This window comes from Phragmites australis, chromosome 10 (assembly GCF_958298935.1).
Source record: "Phragmites australis chromosome 10, lpPhrAust1.1, whole genome shotgun sequence".
In the NCBI taxonomy this organism is placed as follows: domain Eukaryota; kingdom Viridiplantae; phylum Streptophyta; class Magnoliopsida; order Poales; family Poaceae; genus Phragmites; species Phragmites australis.
Genome location: NC_084930.1, coordinates 32704318 through 32723236, shown reverse-complemented (window position 1 = coordinate 32723236; position 18919 = coordinate 32704318). Strand labels below are relative to the sequence as shown.

General features: G+C 43.2%; 1 pseudogene; it reads right to left on the bottom strand.

Annotated features, from left to right (window-relative positions):
- Positions 1-8371: 8371 nt before the first annotated feature.
- Positions 8372-13559, bottom strand: LOC133930825 (disease resistance protein PIK6-NP-like; annotated as a pseudogene).
- Between the last annotated feature and the right edge of the window lie 5360 nt (positions 13560-18919).

The window sequence follows — 18919 nt, the reverse complement described above, 5'->3', positions numbered from 1 at the left end:
AAATATGGTTTAGTTATTGTTGATGATTTTTCACGTTTCACTTGGGTATTCTTCTTGCATGATAAAAGCGAAACTCAAGCCATTCTCAAGAAGTTTGTGAGAAGAGCATAAAATGAATTCGAAGTAAAGATCAAGAGAGTTAGAAGCGACAATGGAAGCGAGTTCAAGAACATACAAGTTGAAGAGTTTCTTGATGAAGAAGGAATCAAGCATGAGTTCTCGGCTCCGTACTCCCCTCAACAAAATGGAGTGGTCGAAAGAAAGAATAGGACTCTAATTGAATCCGCAAGAACAATGCTTGATGAATACAAAGTATCGGATCAATTTTGGGCGGAAGCAATGAACACCGCATGCCATGCCATCAACCGGTTATATTTACACAAGTTGTTGAACAAAACTTCATATGAGCTTCTAACCGGTAACAAGCCAAATGTTTCCTATTTTAAAGTCTTTGGTAGCAAATGCTTTATTTTAAACAAGAAAGCTAGAAGTTCTAAATTTGCTCCAAAGGTAGATGAAGGGTTTATGCTTGGTTATGGTTCAAATGCCTACGCCTACCGCATTTTCAACAAAACCACCGGATGTGTTGAAATTGCGAGAGACGTAATATTTGATGAATCTAATGGCTCCCAAGTGGAGCAAGTGGATACAAATGTTTTAGGTGATGAAGAAATACCAAGCGAAGTAATCAAGAAGATGGCAATTGGCGAAATCAAGCCCTTAGAACAAGAAAAGACTCAAGAAGCTCAAATCAATAGGGATCAACCACCTTCATCAATGCAAGTTGAACCATCAATGTCAACCCAAGATCAAGACGACAAGAGATCACAAGATCAACATCAAGACCATGAAGATCCGAACAATTTTTTGAATGATGAAGTGGAAGACATCCAACATCAATCACAAGTGCCACATCCACGTGTTCATCAAAGTATCCAAAGAGATCACCCCGTGGACAACATCCTTGGTGATATACAAAAGGGGGTAACTACTCGTTCAAGAATTACAAATTTTTGTGAATTTTACTCTTTTGTTTCCTCTTTGGAACCTTTGAAGGTAGAAGAAGCGCTTGATGATCCGGATTGGATAATGGCTATGCAAGAGGAATTGAACAACTTTAAAAGAAATGAAGTTTGGTCTTTGGTGGAAAGGCCAAAACAAAATGTGATTGGGACAAAATGGGTCTTCCGCAACAAACAAGATGAAAATGGGATAGTAACAAGGAACAAAGCTCGTTTGGTTGCTCAAGGATTCACTCAAATCGAAGGTTTGGATTTTGGTGAGACATACGCTCCCGTAGCTAGGCTAGAGTCAATTCGTATTTTATTAGCCTATGCTACTCACCATGATTTCAAGTTATATCAAATGGACGTGAAGAGCGCATTTCTAAATGGACCAATCTCCGAATTGGTGTATGTGGAGCAACCGCCCGGCTTTGAAGATCCCAAACATCCCGAGCATGTTTTTAAACTCCATAAGGCGCTCTATGGGCTAAAACAAGCTCCTAGAGCATGGTATGAATGCCTTAGGGATTTTCTTGTCAAAAAGGGCTTTGAAATAGGCAAAGCCGACTCTACTCTCTTTACTAAGAATGTTGATAATGATTTATTTGTTTGCCAAATATATGTCGATGACATTATATTTGGTTCTACTAATCAACAATTTTGTGAAGATTTTAGTAGGATCATGACAAGGAGGTTTGAGATGTCCATGATGGGAGAATTGAAGTTCTTTCTCGGATTTCAAATCAAGCAACTCAAGGAAGGAACCTTCATTTGTCAAACCAAGTACATCAAAGATATGCTCAAGAAATTTGACATGGAAAATGCCAAACCAATCAAAACGCCCATGCAAGCTAATGGACATCTTGATCTCAATGGAGAAGGCAAAAGCGTGGATCAAAAGGTATATCGCTCCATGATAGGATCTTTGCTTTACTTATATGCATCTAGGCCCGATATCATGCTTAGTGTGTGCATGTGTGCAAGATTTCAAGCCGCTCCCAAAGAGTGCCATTTAATGGCCGTTAAGAGGATTCTTCGATATTTAGTTCATACTTCATACCTTGGGCTTTGGTATCCAAAAGGGTCATCTTTCGACCTTATCGGCTATTCGGACTCCGATTATGCCGGTTGTAAGGTGGATAGAAAAAGCACTTCGGGAACTTGCCAATTCTTGGGTAAGTCCTTAGTGTCATGGTCATCCAAGAAACAAAACTCCGTAGCTCTATCCACTGCCGAAGCTGAATATGTTGCCGCGGGAGCATGTTGTGCTCAACTCCTATGAATGAAGCAAACTCTAAGAGACTATGGCCACAAAACTCCCAAAATTTCACTTTTATGTGATAATGAGAGTGCCATCAAAATAGCCAACAATCCCGTACAACACTCAAGAACCAAGCACATAGATATTAGACACCATTTCTTGAGAGATCATGCAACAAAAGGGGATATTGACATTCGCCATGTGAGAACCGAAAAATAATTAGCCGATATCCTCACTAAACCACTAGACGAGCAAAGGTTTTGCGAGTTGAGAAGTGAATTAAATATCCTAGATTCTCGGAACGTGGCTTGAACTGTTGCATACACTTGCTTGTTATAGATTTATAGCTTTCCTAGTTAAGAGTTTGCGAAAACTGCATTTTGAGTGTTTTTCTCAAAATTATTTGGATTCTTGGTCTCTCGATCATAATTTGTAACTTGTGATCATAGTTATGTAATGATGCTTGATTGGCTGATCACATTTGACAAATTAATCCTCTTGTCCAACATCTTCCTTCCAGAAAATCCTTTTCCCCATTCTTCAGCTCCAAATCTTGCTGTGACAGTTCCAGGTCCCGGAATGTCCGGTGTTCACCGGAGTATCCGGACCTGACACTGTTCACAGCCTCAGCTGTATTCCATTCTGTTTCTAGTTACCGGATAGTCCGGTATTCATCGGAGTCTCCGGTACAAGTGTCAGGATCGGAGTCTCCGGTCTCCACCGGAGTCTCCGGTAAAAGTGTCAGGACCGGACTCTCCGGTCTACATCGGAGTTTCCGGTGTCTCCAGTATTCTATATATTCCCCCAGCCCGAACAGTTATCTTTTCCCATCTATTCTCTTGTCCTCTCTCCAAACAACCTTCTCTCCGGCGATTTTGAGAGGAACCCAAGAATCTTCAAGTCTTGCTACGTTTCTCACTTGGATTAAAGGCCGGAATCTCCGGAGATCCCTATTCTCAAAAATCCCCGGAGGATTTGAGCTCAAAGGTACCGTTTTCAACAATCTTTTTGATCTCTCAATGCTCTTGTCTAGAGTTATTTTCCTTTGGTAGAATAGTTCCTAGTACCCTCTAGAACCCATTCCCAAACTTGTTTCATCTCTAGTTAGCCATATCTCCCAAACCCTAGCTGGTTAGGTTTTCTGTCGGGGCCGACCGGAGTATCTGGTGTACACCGGATACTCCGGTATTAGCATGAAGTTTCAGCTTTTCCTGTCCAATCTTTTACTCCTCAAATTCTTTGTTCATTCCATTTCTTCTAGGTGTTCTTGCAATGGCTGGAGACCGTTTTGAGAAGGGTCGCACTTTCAAGAGGAAAAAGAAACAAAGAAGTGACCCCCGTGCTCAAGAATCAAGTGCTCCTGCCCAATCGGAAGATAGTGGAAGCGGCCATGCTAGCGGTGAAAGAGTCCACAAAATAGCCGCAAGTGGTGGTGTTCACATTGAGGAAGGCGGAGTTGCTGGAAGTTATGACAGGGACCTTGTGACAATCTGCAGAACTAAATCTCAAGCTATGCGAGGCCGAGAGTCTGCAAGGGGAAAGGGGCCAGCCAAAGTAACTGCAGGAAGAGGTCGAGGAAGCATACCTTCTACTGAAGAAAGAGGCAAAGGTGTTGCACAAGATAACTCATCTGAATCCGAGGATAATGAAGAAGAACAAGCTGATGAAGTCATTGGACCCTTAAAGCTTCACAGACCCTGGAGAACTGCTTCTGTTGTTGATGCTCCAAAAAGGACAGTAAACTACATGAAGAATATATCAAGGGTTGTTAGTGAAAGGTTGAACAACCCATATGATTTTGAGAAGAATGTTGCCGATTATCGTTTCTGGAATGATTTTCAGGCAGACTTCTATGAGACAGTAATTTTGGCCAAGAAGAAGCCTATTACTCCCATGCAATGGATTGATTGGGATTATATGGCCAGGAAGAACGACCCGGTGTTCACTGAAGTGATTGCAGCCTGTGAGAGCAAAAGGGTAAAAAATATTATGGCCTTCAGGTATGATTGGTGCGAGGAGGTTATCGCACAATTCTATGCCACAGTGTGGTTTGAGGGATGTGAAAATCCCATTATGCACTGGATGACAGAGGGAGTCAAATACAGGATCAGTTTCAGAGGCTTTGCTCACTACTTCCATCTAGATGCCAGAGATACTTTCAAGGATCAAATTCACAATGAGAATCAGCTGACATTGGAAGAAATTGGGTTCATGTATCTAAATCATGGACGAGTTGAGTTCGGAAAGCTCACGGGGATGAGACCTTTCTATCAATGTTTGAACTCCCTATTCCAGCTCACCTTGGCGCCCAAGAGTGGAGATGCAACAACAGTTCAAAGTATCTCCAGAAATCTCCTTGCAGCCATGTCAAATGATCATGCTCCTTTCAGCGTGGCTCACTTTCTTTGGGAGGAAATTATTTTTACATCCAAGTCACCCATAAAAAGTTATGGATATGCCCCTTATCTCATGTTTATCATTGAAAGGATATCCAAGAAGACTTTTGTAAAAGAGATTAAGCATGAACCATACAGAATGAGGCCTTTGAACATTCGAGCTCCCTCCCCATCTCCATCACCTCCTCGTGCTCCTCCTAGCTCGAGACCGTTTGCCTCGAGACGCGCTCCTCCAAGAGGGTCATCATTTATCAAGAGTGCTCTCAAAGTAATTTTCAAGATTTGCACTCACAATGCCACTCAAATCAAGGATCAAGGTGCTCGCTTAAGGAAAATGGAGAATCGTCAGAAACAAATGTACACATCCATGAATCTCCAACCTCCTTGCTCTCCTATTGAGTCAGATGAAGCGGAGAGTGCACCTTTTGAGGTTGAGAACCCTTGGGCATGGTATGATGAAGCTCAAGCAGCTGCCGAGAGTTCTCAACAACAAGCTCAAGATTATTCCTCTGACGGCAACGAAGGAAGTGAAGACGAGGAAGAAGATGATGAGGAAGATGGTAGCAGCGAGTAGGCTCTCTCTTTTTGGTACTTGATGCCAAAGGGGGAGAGATAGTTATCCTTTCTCTTAGTTTTCTTAGTTTTAATCTCCTTTAATTTCTTTCGCCGTTGGACAATTGGATTCTTGTTTGTGATGAACCTTGTGTTATCTAAATTCATAAGACCTTTTATGTTAGTATGATGGTTGTTGTACTTTCATTAGTTTTATGTGCTCTATGTCTTATCATAAATTTTTGCATCCCACGGATTCTAGGATATAGGGGGAGCTCTTGTGGATTCAAATTCCTAAATAAATGCATTGTTGTTTAACTTCGTTTAAAACAATGCACACATTTAGGGGGAGCTTACCATATCTTCTAGAATTCAAAACCTTTTTCATATATCCTTGTGTATACTTTAATCGGGTTGTCATCAATCACCAAAAAAGGGGAGATTGAAAGTGCATCTAGGCCCCCTAAGTGGGTTTTGGCTTATTGATGACAAAACGATTAAAGAACTACCATGCTTTGTGAGTATTAAACAGGTATGAGCATTAGTTGTGAAGGTAAATGACGTTTGACGCCCGTCGAAACAATTGAAGAATCAACGAAGGATACAAGATAGAACTTAAATTCTTTTTACTTTTGAAATTGAGTCTAGGATAGATTTTTTCCTAGATGGTTGGATTCATTTGCTTGATTAGTGTCTCAATGCTCAAGAGATCCTTTAGAATCACCCAGTTGAGAGACACATTCACTCACGGACACGAAACTCTTTCTGAAAATCTTCAGAGTCCGGAGTCTCCGGTGTTCACCGGATACTCCGGTACTCAGCGTTCAGTCGGAGTCTCCGAGTTAGCCTCCGGCAGAGAGTCTCGGTTACGGTTTAATCTTTTCAAGAAAAAGACCGGAGTCTCCAGTGTACACCGGATACTCCGGTAAAATGTTTAGTGTGCAGTCGGAGTCTCCGAGGTAGACTCCGGCAGAGGCTCTCGGTTAGCTTTTAATCTTTTTGTTAAAAAGAAGTAAAGACCGGAGTCTCCGGTGTTCACCGGATACTCCGGTACCTGGAGATGCCGGAGGATCCGGCTAGTCTCCGAACTTAGTCTGTTTTGGAAAATCTGTCAGGACCGGAGACTTCGGTGTTCACCGGAGACTCCGGTAATTAAACAGAACTGTAACGGCTAGTTCTGACACGTTCGTGACCGTTCTGACGCCGTTTTTGGAATTAGGACCGGAGACTCCGGTGTACACCGGATACTCCGGTAAGCTCTGACAAAAACAGTAAAACCGGATACTCCGGTAAGAGCTATAAATGCCCCCTCTCTCCATAGCATTTAGAGCTTACTGTGGCTGGTTTCCTTGAGACCTCTTGAGCACTTTAAGAGCATTCAAAGCCCCTCCACTCATCTCTAGAGCCAAATTTGCACAAATTTGAGAGTGTGTGTTTGGAGAGGGTTCAAGCCACTTGAGCATTGATTTCTTCATCGAGCATTTACTGCGATCATCTCCTTTGAAGCTTTGGGTTTCTAGAAGGAAAGGAGTCGCCCGAAGAGCACCCAAAACTTGTGGTGTGCCTCGGGAAGTTTGTAAGCATCTTCATATTGAGTAAGAATTTCTAGCTTGATCTTTGTGGTCGCTAGAAGAGGATAGGGTTGGAGAAGACCCGGCTCTTTGTGAGCTCCTCAACGGAGACGTAGGCACTTCTTTGTGAGGTGACCGAACTCCGGGATATATTCTCGTGTTCTTACATGTTAAACTTACTTGATCGTGTGCATTTGGTAATTTATCATTTAAATTGCTATAGTATCAATCTTGCTAATTTTAATTGTTATTCTAGCTTAGTAATATCTACTTGACCTAGTGCAATTCTTAGAATCTAGCTGTGGCCTTTAGTTCAAATTTATTCTGAAATTTTCTGTCAGGCCGGAGACTTCGGACTAGACCGGATACTCCGGACCATACCGGAGTATCCGGACTTTACCGGAGTACCGGCAGTTTAATCCGCTGTTTTTAATTTTAAATTTCAGAAAAGCCCTATTCACTCCCCTCTAGGCACTTTCAGAGGTGGGCCATGTGTTTTCCTGGCACGACGCGCCATCGACTAGGTGGAGAGAAATAAAAATGACAATATTTCTTAATAGGTTAATTTTTTTAATTTTGAAAAATGGATTGGTGCCTTGGGCCTGCAGTGTGCTGGCCTTCCGCTTGTTTTTTAATTTTTATATTTCAAAATAAAAAAATGCAAAACTTGTAAAAATAGGTTATTCTCGCATGTAGTTCTTCCAACGTACTATATGTTTAAAAGATTAAAGATATCGCCTTTCCAGCACGTGATAGGTAAAAAAACACTACATTCTATTGCTCTTTAAATTCAAAAAATTATCAAAATAGTTATAAAAAATTCTGAAAAAAATATGTTGTACAGGATACTATGATCTAGATGTAAAAAAAATTCCACACAAAAATATAATCTATACAATGAGAAAAAAAAAAGACAATTGTACACAATCTTTTTTGTTTCTCGTTGTAAAAGTAATTGTTTGAGTTGATTTTTTTAAAGATAGATTATAGTATCCTCTATAACATATTTTTTTTAAATTTTTTCAGGACTATTTCGACAATGTTTCGAATTTTGAGAGCTATAGAACGTAATGTCTTTTTATTTTTTAACCTATCGTCAATTGGAAAGATGGCATTTTTACTTTTTTAAACATCGTCGCCCTTCCCACGGGCGATAGTAGTCTATTTTTACAATTTTTCCAAATGAACGTCTAGTTTTGCAATTTTTTAATTTTTGAAATATAAAAATAAAAAAAATCCCTGGCCTTCCTCGGTGTTGGGCTTGGACGCATCAAATTGATCCGGTGGAGGCGCCAAGTCAGGGAGCCCCGTTCACGGCCCATTCTCCCTGGGCGCCCGTGCTGCCGCTGCTCAAGTCCTTGTACATCATGTATGGTCGATCCAACTACCAAGTACCTGATAAAACACGGACTTTGATGATGCTCAAGTCCTTCTTTGATGATGCCGTCCTTCTTCTCAGTACCTGATAAAAACACGGGTTACATGAGAAACAGGTTGACAAATCTTTTTGGCAAAAAAGAGAGCTGATAATATATAAAGGGAGGGTGAGTTACCCATAAAAGAAAGGCGCACTCATCATTGCAGGTGCCTCACCAGCTGAATCATGGTCGTAATATTCAGTTGAAATTCATGCACCAATCACAAAATCAAAAACTCCTTAGTTAAAAAAACGTTATAAAATACTTTAACAATCACAGCCTCATGCACCAGCAGGGCAGCTTCATCGTACAGGCAAATAAGTATGCCGGCTAAATCTGTCAATTTGACCGACCATGATCAATTCAGATATGCCCGTCAGATTGCTAAAATAGACCCAAGCATGTATATAGTACTCTCGCTAACTCATAAAGTGCACAATGGACTATACTACATTTATCGTACAGGCTATTGCTTTGCTTATAATGAGTAATACAAACTACTCTCGACGTACGCAAGACCGACTAGCTACTACCTTAATATATCTATCAAGCTTCTGATAAGTCTTGCGTAGTGTTAGCAACTTAAGCGTATTCCGTTACAATATTCCATTTGTCACCAATAACTCTAGGATGATTTGGATGTGCCTTCGCGCAGGATGCCACTTTAGTCACCACAGATAATATGATGTTGCCAAAGAACTCTATCTCTCTAAGCTTCTGGAGGTTCTCAAGACCAGAAATCCCATCCTTAGGTTCTCGTAGGAATGACAATGTTAGCCTCTCAAGATTTGGCACTGAACCCTCCTCGAAGTGCACCCTGTCAATGTTCTCCAGATTATCGATAACCAACATGCTGAGTTTTGTAAAGTTACCGAGGGGAAAGACTATGCAGTCATCAGCATATGACTTGTGATACAGCTTCAGGTAGAGCAGGTTTGGTAGGTCTCCAAGAACTTCCATGGCCTCGGCATGGAGTCCAGTGTTACGAAGAGTGAACCGGGACACGTTTCGAAGCGATGATATCCAAGGAGGTAGACTCTCCAACTTGCCCCTGAAGCTAAAATTGGTGACGAGTAGAGGAGGTGACTCTACAGAATTTAGAATGTCCATTGATGAGCCATGCTCCTTTTCATCTAGAATGTGAATGGAGAGTGAGCGAAGAGAGCTCGCCAACTTCCCCAGAGACTCGACAAACGCTTTCCAATTCACTTCAACGTTGCGGAAGAGAATATTAAGCTTCCTTAGGTTTTGCAGCAGACCAATCTCCTGCAGAACCAAAGACTGCTCCCTGACCACTATATGGATAAGTGATTGCAGAGCTGCCATGTTCTTGACCACCCCAGGAGCCATCTCTATACCTGAGCTCGGTCTTAAGTACTTCACACTGGCTGTCCTTGTAAGTTCTACCTTGTGCCCAACTAGCAGATGCTTTATACAACTGAGGTTCTTTGCACTGGCTGGTAATTTCTTGATGAGTGTTGCCCTAATGTCCAGCGTCTCTAGGTGTTTCAGATTTCCAAGTAGCTGCGGTAACTTGCAGACATTGGTGTTTCTGAGGCTTAGGTACTTTAGCTGGAAAAAATTACAGATACACTCCAAAGTGTTGTTGCTCAAGCAACTGCAGCCTTGCATGTCAAGCACTCTTAGCAGCCTTAGCTGCGGAAAGAAGAATGGGACTTCCTCTACAGAAGCAGACATTGTGAAGGAGCGAACATGACATACACTGGTACTTGTTTTTTGCACCAAAGAGTGACTACTGTGGATGGATAGGCAACGAATTTTGTCATGGGAAGCCAATAAGTTCCCGTTATCACATAAAAAGGATGCAAAGTTCTCCTCAAGTGACTTTGATACGATGACTTCCAGCATTATATCATGAACTCTGCAATTCCTTACCTTGCCATTCCAATCAATTCTCACAGGCTGCACAATGCTTCTGGCCACAAACTCATCAAAGTAACTTTCCGCGACCTGCTCCATGCTTAATCCATGCCTTTGACTGACAAAACCTTCAGCTATCCACCTTCTCACCAAAGGCCCCCTCTTGATCACATAATTATGAGGGAAAATACTTAGATACAAGAAGCACGCCTTCAGATGGTAGGGTAGATCATCATAGCTCAAGGTCAAGACTTGCTTTGCACCTTCCAGAGTAGGATTGGTTTCAAGTTCAGAGCCTAGGTTGTCACAAACCTTCTGCCACTCCTGCTTAGTTCTATTTGTCTTGCTTGCGAGAAGGCTGCCGATGCTCATTATTGCTAAAGGCAACCCTCCGCATTTCTTCAAAATGGAATTTGATACTTCCTCCAACTCACCGTTTGGTAATTTATCTGCAGAGCCAAAGATCCTCTTGAAGAATAGTTCTCGTGATGTGGCATCTGATAATCGCTGGATTTTGTAAATCCAATCTTGGGGACACGAACAGCATGTTTTGGCAACATCTTCATTCCTTGTGGTTACTATTACCCTGCTTCCCTTCTTATTGCAGGCAATGCACACCTGATGCTCTCCCACGCTGATATGGTCCATATGTCATCAAGGATAATAATGTACCTACAAGAAACAATTAAAAAATATAAGGAATTTTGACAAGCTAGGAGAGTAGTGACAAACCTGAAATTATTTAATTTTCTTTTCCCTTACCAAACTAAAGTTTTGTATGATGATGATGGTAGAGCTAGACTAAGCATGCTACTTTTAGGTCCAATAGGAAAAAGAAAGGTTAACCCAGGGATAGCAACCCCTCCTCCTTTCCTTTTCGTCGGTCAAGAAGGGAGAATTGCAAACATAAAGGTTAACACTCCTGCATTGTTCTGCATGCAGGTTTTCCTTTCTCAGTAGACATTGTCACTTGTCCGACTACTTTTTGACTTTCCTCTTCTTTCTTCAAGCACATGCCTCACGTATTGGACCTTATAAGACTCATAAATAATAAACAGAGCATATAAAATATTACACATGACCTGCCCATCACAACGCTTAAAGCCAGTCTGCTGAATTTGCACGGTTCATATCTGAATCCAATATGTCAAATTATTATTGGCAATTGATACTTATTCTGAAGGAAGAGGATGATGTTGGGTTTTAATGGGAAGAAGCATATGATCCTTACACATCCTAATAGAAAATATGAAAACAAAGAAACCTTTTTCTTTTGACCAGACAATACACAATTTCACATGACATTTCCAATCAACGGCCACCTGAAAGCGGCATAAGTCAGTATGCAACTAAAAACCAAACCAGTAAGTCAGCGACAGAAAAGAACAATGTGTCAGTTCACTTTCCAAATCGAGTCCAGGCAAAAGGAGGGATATGTATCTTCTGTTTTCCCGGACAGGTATCGCACTGGATTTAAGAGCATAGGGTCCAATTCCTAAGCTATTACTGAACTTATTAAGTTTTTTCTTTCTGAAAAATTGGTCGTAATTGTTCTCCGAAACAGAAAAAATATAATGGTCCACTACCAGGGGAAAAAAATAGATATACATAAAAACTGATGATGTACCTTTTGTCTTGCAAATATCGCCTCAGCTTCTCAGCCAGTACTACAACCTCCAACCTTTCCATTCCCTCCAAGTTTTCCTCTGTTACATGGTTATGCTTGCCTCCTGATATTGCCATTGCCTTGTGAGGCCTCTGAATCAGCTCCCTTATCATGTGCTGAAACAGGGTCCTGATATTGAAGGTCTGAGACACAATGAACAATGGACAGCACTGAAAATCAGAGCCTTTCACCACTGGGCTCTCACACACCATCCTTGCCAGCGTGGTCTTGCCTAGGCCACCAAATCCAACGATGGCCAGCACACGAAGCTGTAGATCATCTTCCATGAGCCAGCTTACAAGCGCATCCCTGGGCTCATCAATACCCACCAGCTGAGCCTCCTCTGTAAAGAGAGCATGCAACTGAGGATCAAGATGTAGAGACGCATGCCTGGCCAGTTGCGGGCTAGCTCCTCGACGCACGTGTTTTGCCAGAACCACCCCATAACGCGTGCGCCGCTCACCAACATCCCGGGCACGGATCTTTAGTTCTTGTAGCTGGATGGCAACACGACGACGGTAGCCTAGCTTGCCAAGCACAAAAATTGACCAACTAAGGAAGCCCATACCTGATGGCTCACCAAGATGATGGATGAATTCATCAATGCAGTCCTCGGCATCATATGCGATCTCCCTGACTTGCTTCATCCAGATTCTCACTTGATCGTCATGGCCCTCCGACACGGTGAGGGTGCGGAGGAAGGCATTCATACTCTCAAGCTCATCCTTGATGTATTGCATCTCCCGATGGACGCCCTGTACAAACCAACTTTCCTGGGAGAGAAGGAAGCCAAGCTTACACAGAAGACTTCTTACTGCGCCCTCAGTTAAACTGAAGATAACGCCTTCCATATGTTCTATGGAGAATGGAAGTCCAAATGCTTCTGCCTTTGGAGTTACCGAGTAAGGTTTCATAGGGCACAAATATCTAAGACATTTGGTTGGCTAAATTCTATTATGTAGCACACTATAATATTTCAGACCACAGTTTCCTGGTTATTTCTAGTTCCTAGTAGGCTTCACTTGGAAGCCAGAATAGTAAATTGCAGAAAAGGAAATGACACTGATGCAGTAGTAGACTAGTAACTGATGACAAGGCAATGACACGGCACGGAGATTTCCATTCATGGCTGTAGCCAACAAAATCCCAAAACATGCTGACATAAAAACTCGAGTTATCTTCAACTTTGTTTACCATAGTCTCCTCACGAAAACATATTATTTTTGCAGGGCTTAACAATGTCCCTGTCCATAATTCGTCGGTCATCCTGGTGATTTGGCACATTTGGAAGCATCACAATGGATGTGTGTTTAATGGAGATTCTCCCAGCACACAATCGATGTTACGCGAGATCTCACAGGCAGTGGCGGAGCTTCAACAAAAATTAAGAGGGGGCCGGTTCAAAAGATTCATCAACAAACTTATGTAAAAAAATAATTTATTACTTGATAAATACATATTTACTGTGCATTACTAAGTATGTTTTTAATGACAAGGAGGGGCCAAGGCCCCCCCTTGGTCTCCATTAAGCTCCGCCAGTTCTCACAGGAGGCCCTGTTGTGGTGCTCGGCCGGCACGCGCGATCTGCGCTCCCTGATGCCATGAGCTGGTGTTGCCTTTGGTCAGCTTAGTCTATTGTGTGGCACCTCTGCTCTTGTAGAAGTGCGAAGGGTGTGTGTGTGCGCTTTCCTTTTCTTTGGTTTGCGTTTCTGTATGGTTTAGCTTACTTTCTTAATATAATGACACGAAGTCCTCTTGCGCGTTTGAGGAAAAAAGTGTCCCTGTCCAGAAGATCCAATTCACACGTATAGGCTAACAAGGCTCCCGGTCCGGATGGCTATACTGCGGAATTCTACAAGTCTGCTTGGCACATCATCAAAGAAGATGTATTTGCTGCGGTGTGCGCGGTTGGTGTCGGCGACCGTCGGGGTTTCAGACAGCTCAACAATGCTTTCATCTCTTTGCTGCCCAAAGTTCAGCCGGCTACAACTCCGTCCGACTTCCGCCCCATCAGCCTCCTTCATAGCTTTGGCAAGATAATTTCGAAGGCTCTGTCCCTCAGACTCGCTCCGCTGCTTAGCCAGTTGGTGTCAAACAATCAGAGCGCCTTCATTGCCGGTCGCTCCATACATGACAACTTTAAATTCGTGCACTCGTCGGTTCGGGTTCTGAAGCGGTCTAGGCGCCCGGCTATCCTTCTGAAGCTCGACATCTCTAAGGCTTTCGATTCAGTGTCCTGGCCTTTCCTCCTTGAGGTTATGCGGTCTAGAGGCTTCGGACAGCGGTGGTGCAGCTGCATAGAGAGTATTCTAGCCTCCTCTACCACTCGTGTTCTCCTCAACTCGTATCCAGGGCGGACCATTCAGCATGTCAGGGGCTTGCGGCAGGGTGATCCCCTGTCGCCATTCTTATTCATCATTGTGATGGACACCTTGTCTCAACTCCTGGTTAGAGCCGAGGAAGCCGGGGTTGTTGATCCAATTGGACATGCCTGCATCAAGCACCGGTGCTCTCTCTACGCGGACGACGTTGTGCTCTTCTTATCGCCGTCTCGACGAGATATTCTGGGCCATCTCGCCGTCCTCCGCTTCTTTGGGGAAGCTTCTGGACTCCGAACTAATTTGAACAAAAGCACGGCGGCCTCGCTTAACTGCTCTGAAGAGGAGACCAGCCGTGCCCGGGAACTCCTTCCTTGCGGGCTTTCTGATTTTCCGCTGCAGTACTTGGGTGTCCCGCTGTCTCCCGGCCGCCTCCGTAGGTGTGATCTTCAACCTTTAATCGACAGGGTGGCGGCCAGGTTGCCGACTTGGCAGGCTAAGCTGATTTCAAGACCCGGCAGAGCGGCTCTGGTGCGTTCTGTGCTGTCCTCTACGCCCCTGCACATCATGCTGTCCATTACCGTGCCGCTTTGGGCGATTAAGGAGGTTGACAGGATAAGAAAATCCTTCTTATGGGCCGGAGAGAGGACCTCTTCCGGGGGCTGCAACGCCGTCGCTTGGTCCAAGGTTTGCCGGCCCCTGGACTATGGTGGTCTCGGAATTCTTGATCTCCGACGTGCCGGGGTGGCCCTCCGCTTGCGCTGGCTGTGGTGGCAGAGGACAGACCCGGATAGGCCGTGGGGCTCTCTTCCTTTGCAGCATGAGCGCCAGGTTCTCGCTCTCTTCGACGCTTCGACGACCGTGGAGGTCGGCAATGGTAGAAGAGCGCTGTTCTGGCGAGACGCTTGGTTGGACGGGAAGTCTATTCGCTCTCTGGCTCCTGCTCTCCTCCCTTGCGTTGCGCCGTCGGTGCTCAACTCAAGAACGGTGGCTGACGCTCTGTGTGGGCGGCGTTGGACCAGGGACTTGTCAGGGCCGCTCCATCTGGACATGCTTGCCCAGTACATGTGGCTTTGGGTTCGGCTGGATTCTGTCCATCTCTCTTCTGGTGTAGACCGGCCGGTGTGGAGGTGGACCGCAACTGGCGAGTACTCGGCCCGCTCCGCCTATAGGATGCTTTTCCAGGGTTCCGAGTTCTTCGTTGGGGCGAAGTTGATCTGGAAGTCTTGGGCGCCCAGAAAGGTGAAATTCTTTGCCTGGCAGGGTTTGATAGGGAGGTTGTGGACGGCTGATCGACGGCGGCGCCACGGGCTGCAGGCGGATGGCTCCTGTGCGTTCTGTTCCCAGCTCCCGGAGACGACGGACCACTTGCTTCTCCACTGTGTCTGGGCGAGGGAAATCTGGTGGCGACTGCTAGGAGTTCATCCTCCTTTGGATCAACCGTCTTTCGGTGATTGGTGGCTCAACTTGCGTGGTGGCGTTGTTAAGGACTTGCGCCGTGGATTGGACTCTCTTATTCTCCTTGCTGCCTGGACAATTTGGGTGACGCGTAACAGCATCGTGTTCAGTAATAGTCGTTCTTCTACCGCTTCGTTGTTGGCTTCCATCTGGAGTGCGGCGGAGCAATGGTGCGCAGCCGGAGCAGTTCACCTAGCTACGCTTTTGGCTCACTTGCGTAGCTCTCGGTCTATCCATTAAGCTGTGCTTCTCGCGGTAGTTGGTTTCTGCCTGTTGCTTTCCTCCGTGTTCTTCTTCCTTCCCTCTTCCTTTCTTTCTTTCTTTCTTTCTTTCTCTCTTTCTTTTTTTCGTCCGTGGTCCCTTGGGTCCATTGTATTTAACTTCCTTTTTTGGCCTCCGGACCTATCTCCTCCGGGTCCTTCTTAATGCAATGATACGCACGTCTCCTGCGTATTCTAGAAAAAAAAAAAAAAAAAACTTATCGCACTCACTAGATATAAGCCCACTTGGCAATTGGTAAATGGTTTAGTCAATTGTGATCTAAATTTAAAACTGAAAGAGTGATACCCTAAGTTTGTCAAATATACACGATGATGAAAGAGGGATCCAAAAGATACACATCCAAATCAAACATATACAAACAAATCACCCCAACAGGTTGATGTTAAAATATAGACCATGCTGGAAGAGTGACACACAAGATTCACATCCAAATCGAACAAATTTGCAGAAGAAGCAAGACCAAGACAAGAGGAACAGCAACAGCTAGGAAACTGGCAATACTGCAATTCAACATGAAAAGGAGAAAAACATACATTGTGATTAACAATAATGCCAAAAGAGTGGTACCGTAAGTCTGTTGAATATACATGATGATGGAAGGGTAACCCAAAAGATAAACAAATACAAACAAAATCACCCAATGAGCAAGGCCAAGAAAAGAGGATCAACAACAACTAGGAAATTTGCAATACTGCAATTCAATACAAAAAAAAGAAAGAGAGAAAACCATAGGTTTTGTGATCTTAAAATAACTCTGAAAGCATGATACCCTTAAGTCAGTTAAATATACACGATGATGGAATAGTGACACAAAAGATACACACCGAAACCAAACATATACATCCAAAATCATCTAATAAGCAATACCGAGAAAAGAGGACTGACAACAGCCAGGAAATTGGCAATACTGCAACTCAACATGATTTAGTCAAGTGTAAGGAAATTAAGGCATATGTTGATGAAGAATAACCTGGTACTCAAGGTTGGTAAAAAAAAAATGAACTCCAGACAATCAAGATAGCCATCAACTGTCTGAATGAAACATTCCCAAAACTACTATGTTTTCCCCAATCAGATTAGTAAACATCTCATTTTAACAGTATGAATCTCAGTGCCACATATAAATCTGGGATTAACAAGCTACAAGGAGAAAAAAGCATGCAACTGCACAAAATAGAGAACTTAAATAAAATGCCACTGGATAAGAAGGCTCAACTCATATACGTGGTGACAACAAAGCAACACTATTGTTACAAGAGATAAAAGGTATGGTTAATAGAGAGAAAACATGCAGTATTGAATTGTTAACCATGTGATGTAGTATAAACCTAAAGCAATTATCTGGTTTGATGTAATAAGGTCCAGAGATTAAAGCTAAATAGCTAAAAAGTCCAAAAGAGTGACAGGGAGCAGGTTTCTCGAAGAGGTTCCATGTACTGAACAGCTTAAAAAAGCAGCAAGCGCTGGTTCCAAAAAATATTAAAAACAGGTTGAGGCACGAGTGCATGACTATTTGATTTTTATCTAGTTGTCTGCCTAACAAGAAATTTGGCTGCCAACAGAAAGGCATAAAAACAAATCGAAGAAGCTCCTGGGAAATAAAGGAGCATTTTCATGAACTTTTGATGATGAGGTCCATTTTTGCATTGAACTTTCAAGTTTCAACCAACATCAACCAACTCAGTAACATTTGAATATTCTGCCTAAAGATAACACCAAAACCCAGCATCTCCAGCCTTGTGAAGGTGATATTATTCCATTGGAGAGTATAATGAAACATTTGGGTGTAGTTGGCATGAAAGGAGACAGGTTACCTGACTTTTGAAGCATTCCAACGAGTAACGTCATCAACTATGAACACTGGCCCATCCACCCAGCTGCTCGCCGTCAGGCTTGTCACCGCCCGTGCCCCACAGCCCCTGGATAGCAGCCAGCGTCCACGCCATACGCTCGGTAAGGCATTTCATCGAACACCTGGACCACGGCGCCCTGGGGACGGTCGCCTGACGGATTCACCGCCTAACCACACCGTTCGAAAATCACCCGCACTTCTCCGGCCGCTGCGTACGATTCGGACTTGATCGGCAAGGGTGTGGCGCTCCGGAGGCAGCCGGTCGCCGGCGCCCCTGCTCGCCGGAGCATTTGTTTTTTTTATCAATATCTTTTTGACCCATGGGCTCGATTTCTGAGTTCTGATTACTATCCCGGCCGCGTGAGCAGGGGCTATGGACTCGATTTTTAGTTCTGATTACTGTCCTTGCCACTTTTAAAAAATGATAATTTCTGCTGACGGTGGCATACGAGTCTAATCTGAACCTATACATGTGAAATATGATAGCAAATGAGCGATCGAAATTTTCGCGAACCCATCGAGCCCGTAACGCAAACAAGAGCAACCCACCGTTGGAGGGTCGACCCTGCTTACGAGTTCAACTAATAATACTATTTTTTTTTAAAAAATACTTAATTTAAAAAATATATTATTAATTAAACCAAAAAGATTGATAGATACCTTTAGATTAATTAATTTGTACTTCTAATTGGATCATAAAAAACCGGCCCGCAACGCACCCTGGCCGTAATTTTAATTTGAATTTCGTGCAGTGATGCACGCACCGGTGAACCACTGAATGAGAATAATCCTTCATGTTGTTTTTTTGGCCTGGTTTGCCGTTGTATTTCGTCTATCTGAATTTCACTCTTGTTTTTCTTAATACTAGCAATCACATACGTGCTCCACACACATGAAATCTATAATATTATGATAGGTAAAAAAATTCACGGGAAAAGGAATAATTAAAAAACAAAAACTGATAATGCACCCTATAGATAGAAGGAAATAATTATGTATTAATATTTTTTAATACTGATAGCGTCTATTAATTGCATGTTTTCAAATTGATTGCATGTTTCCAAACAATTGAGAGGAGAAGAGATGGAGGACTAACTTTGATTGTGGATCATTCGATCGTGTAAGATGTACGGTGAAGATTGCCGTTGTATTTTGCCTATCTGGATTTCACTTTTATTTTTTAATATTAGCAACCATGCATGTATTCCACACACATGAAATCTATAATATTATGACATGGTAAAAAAATCATGAGAAAAG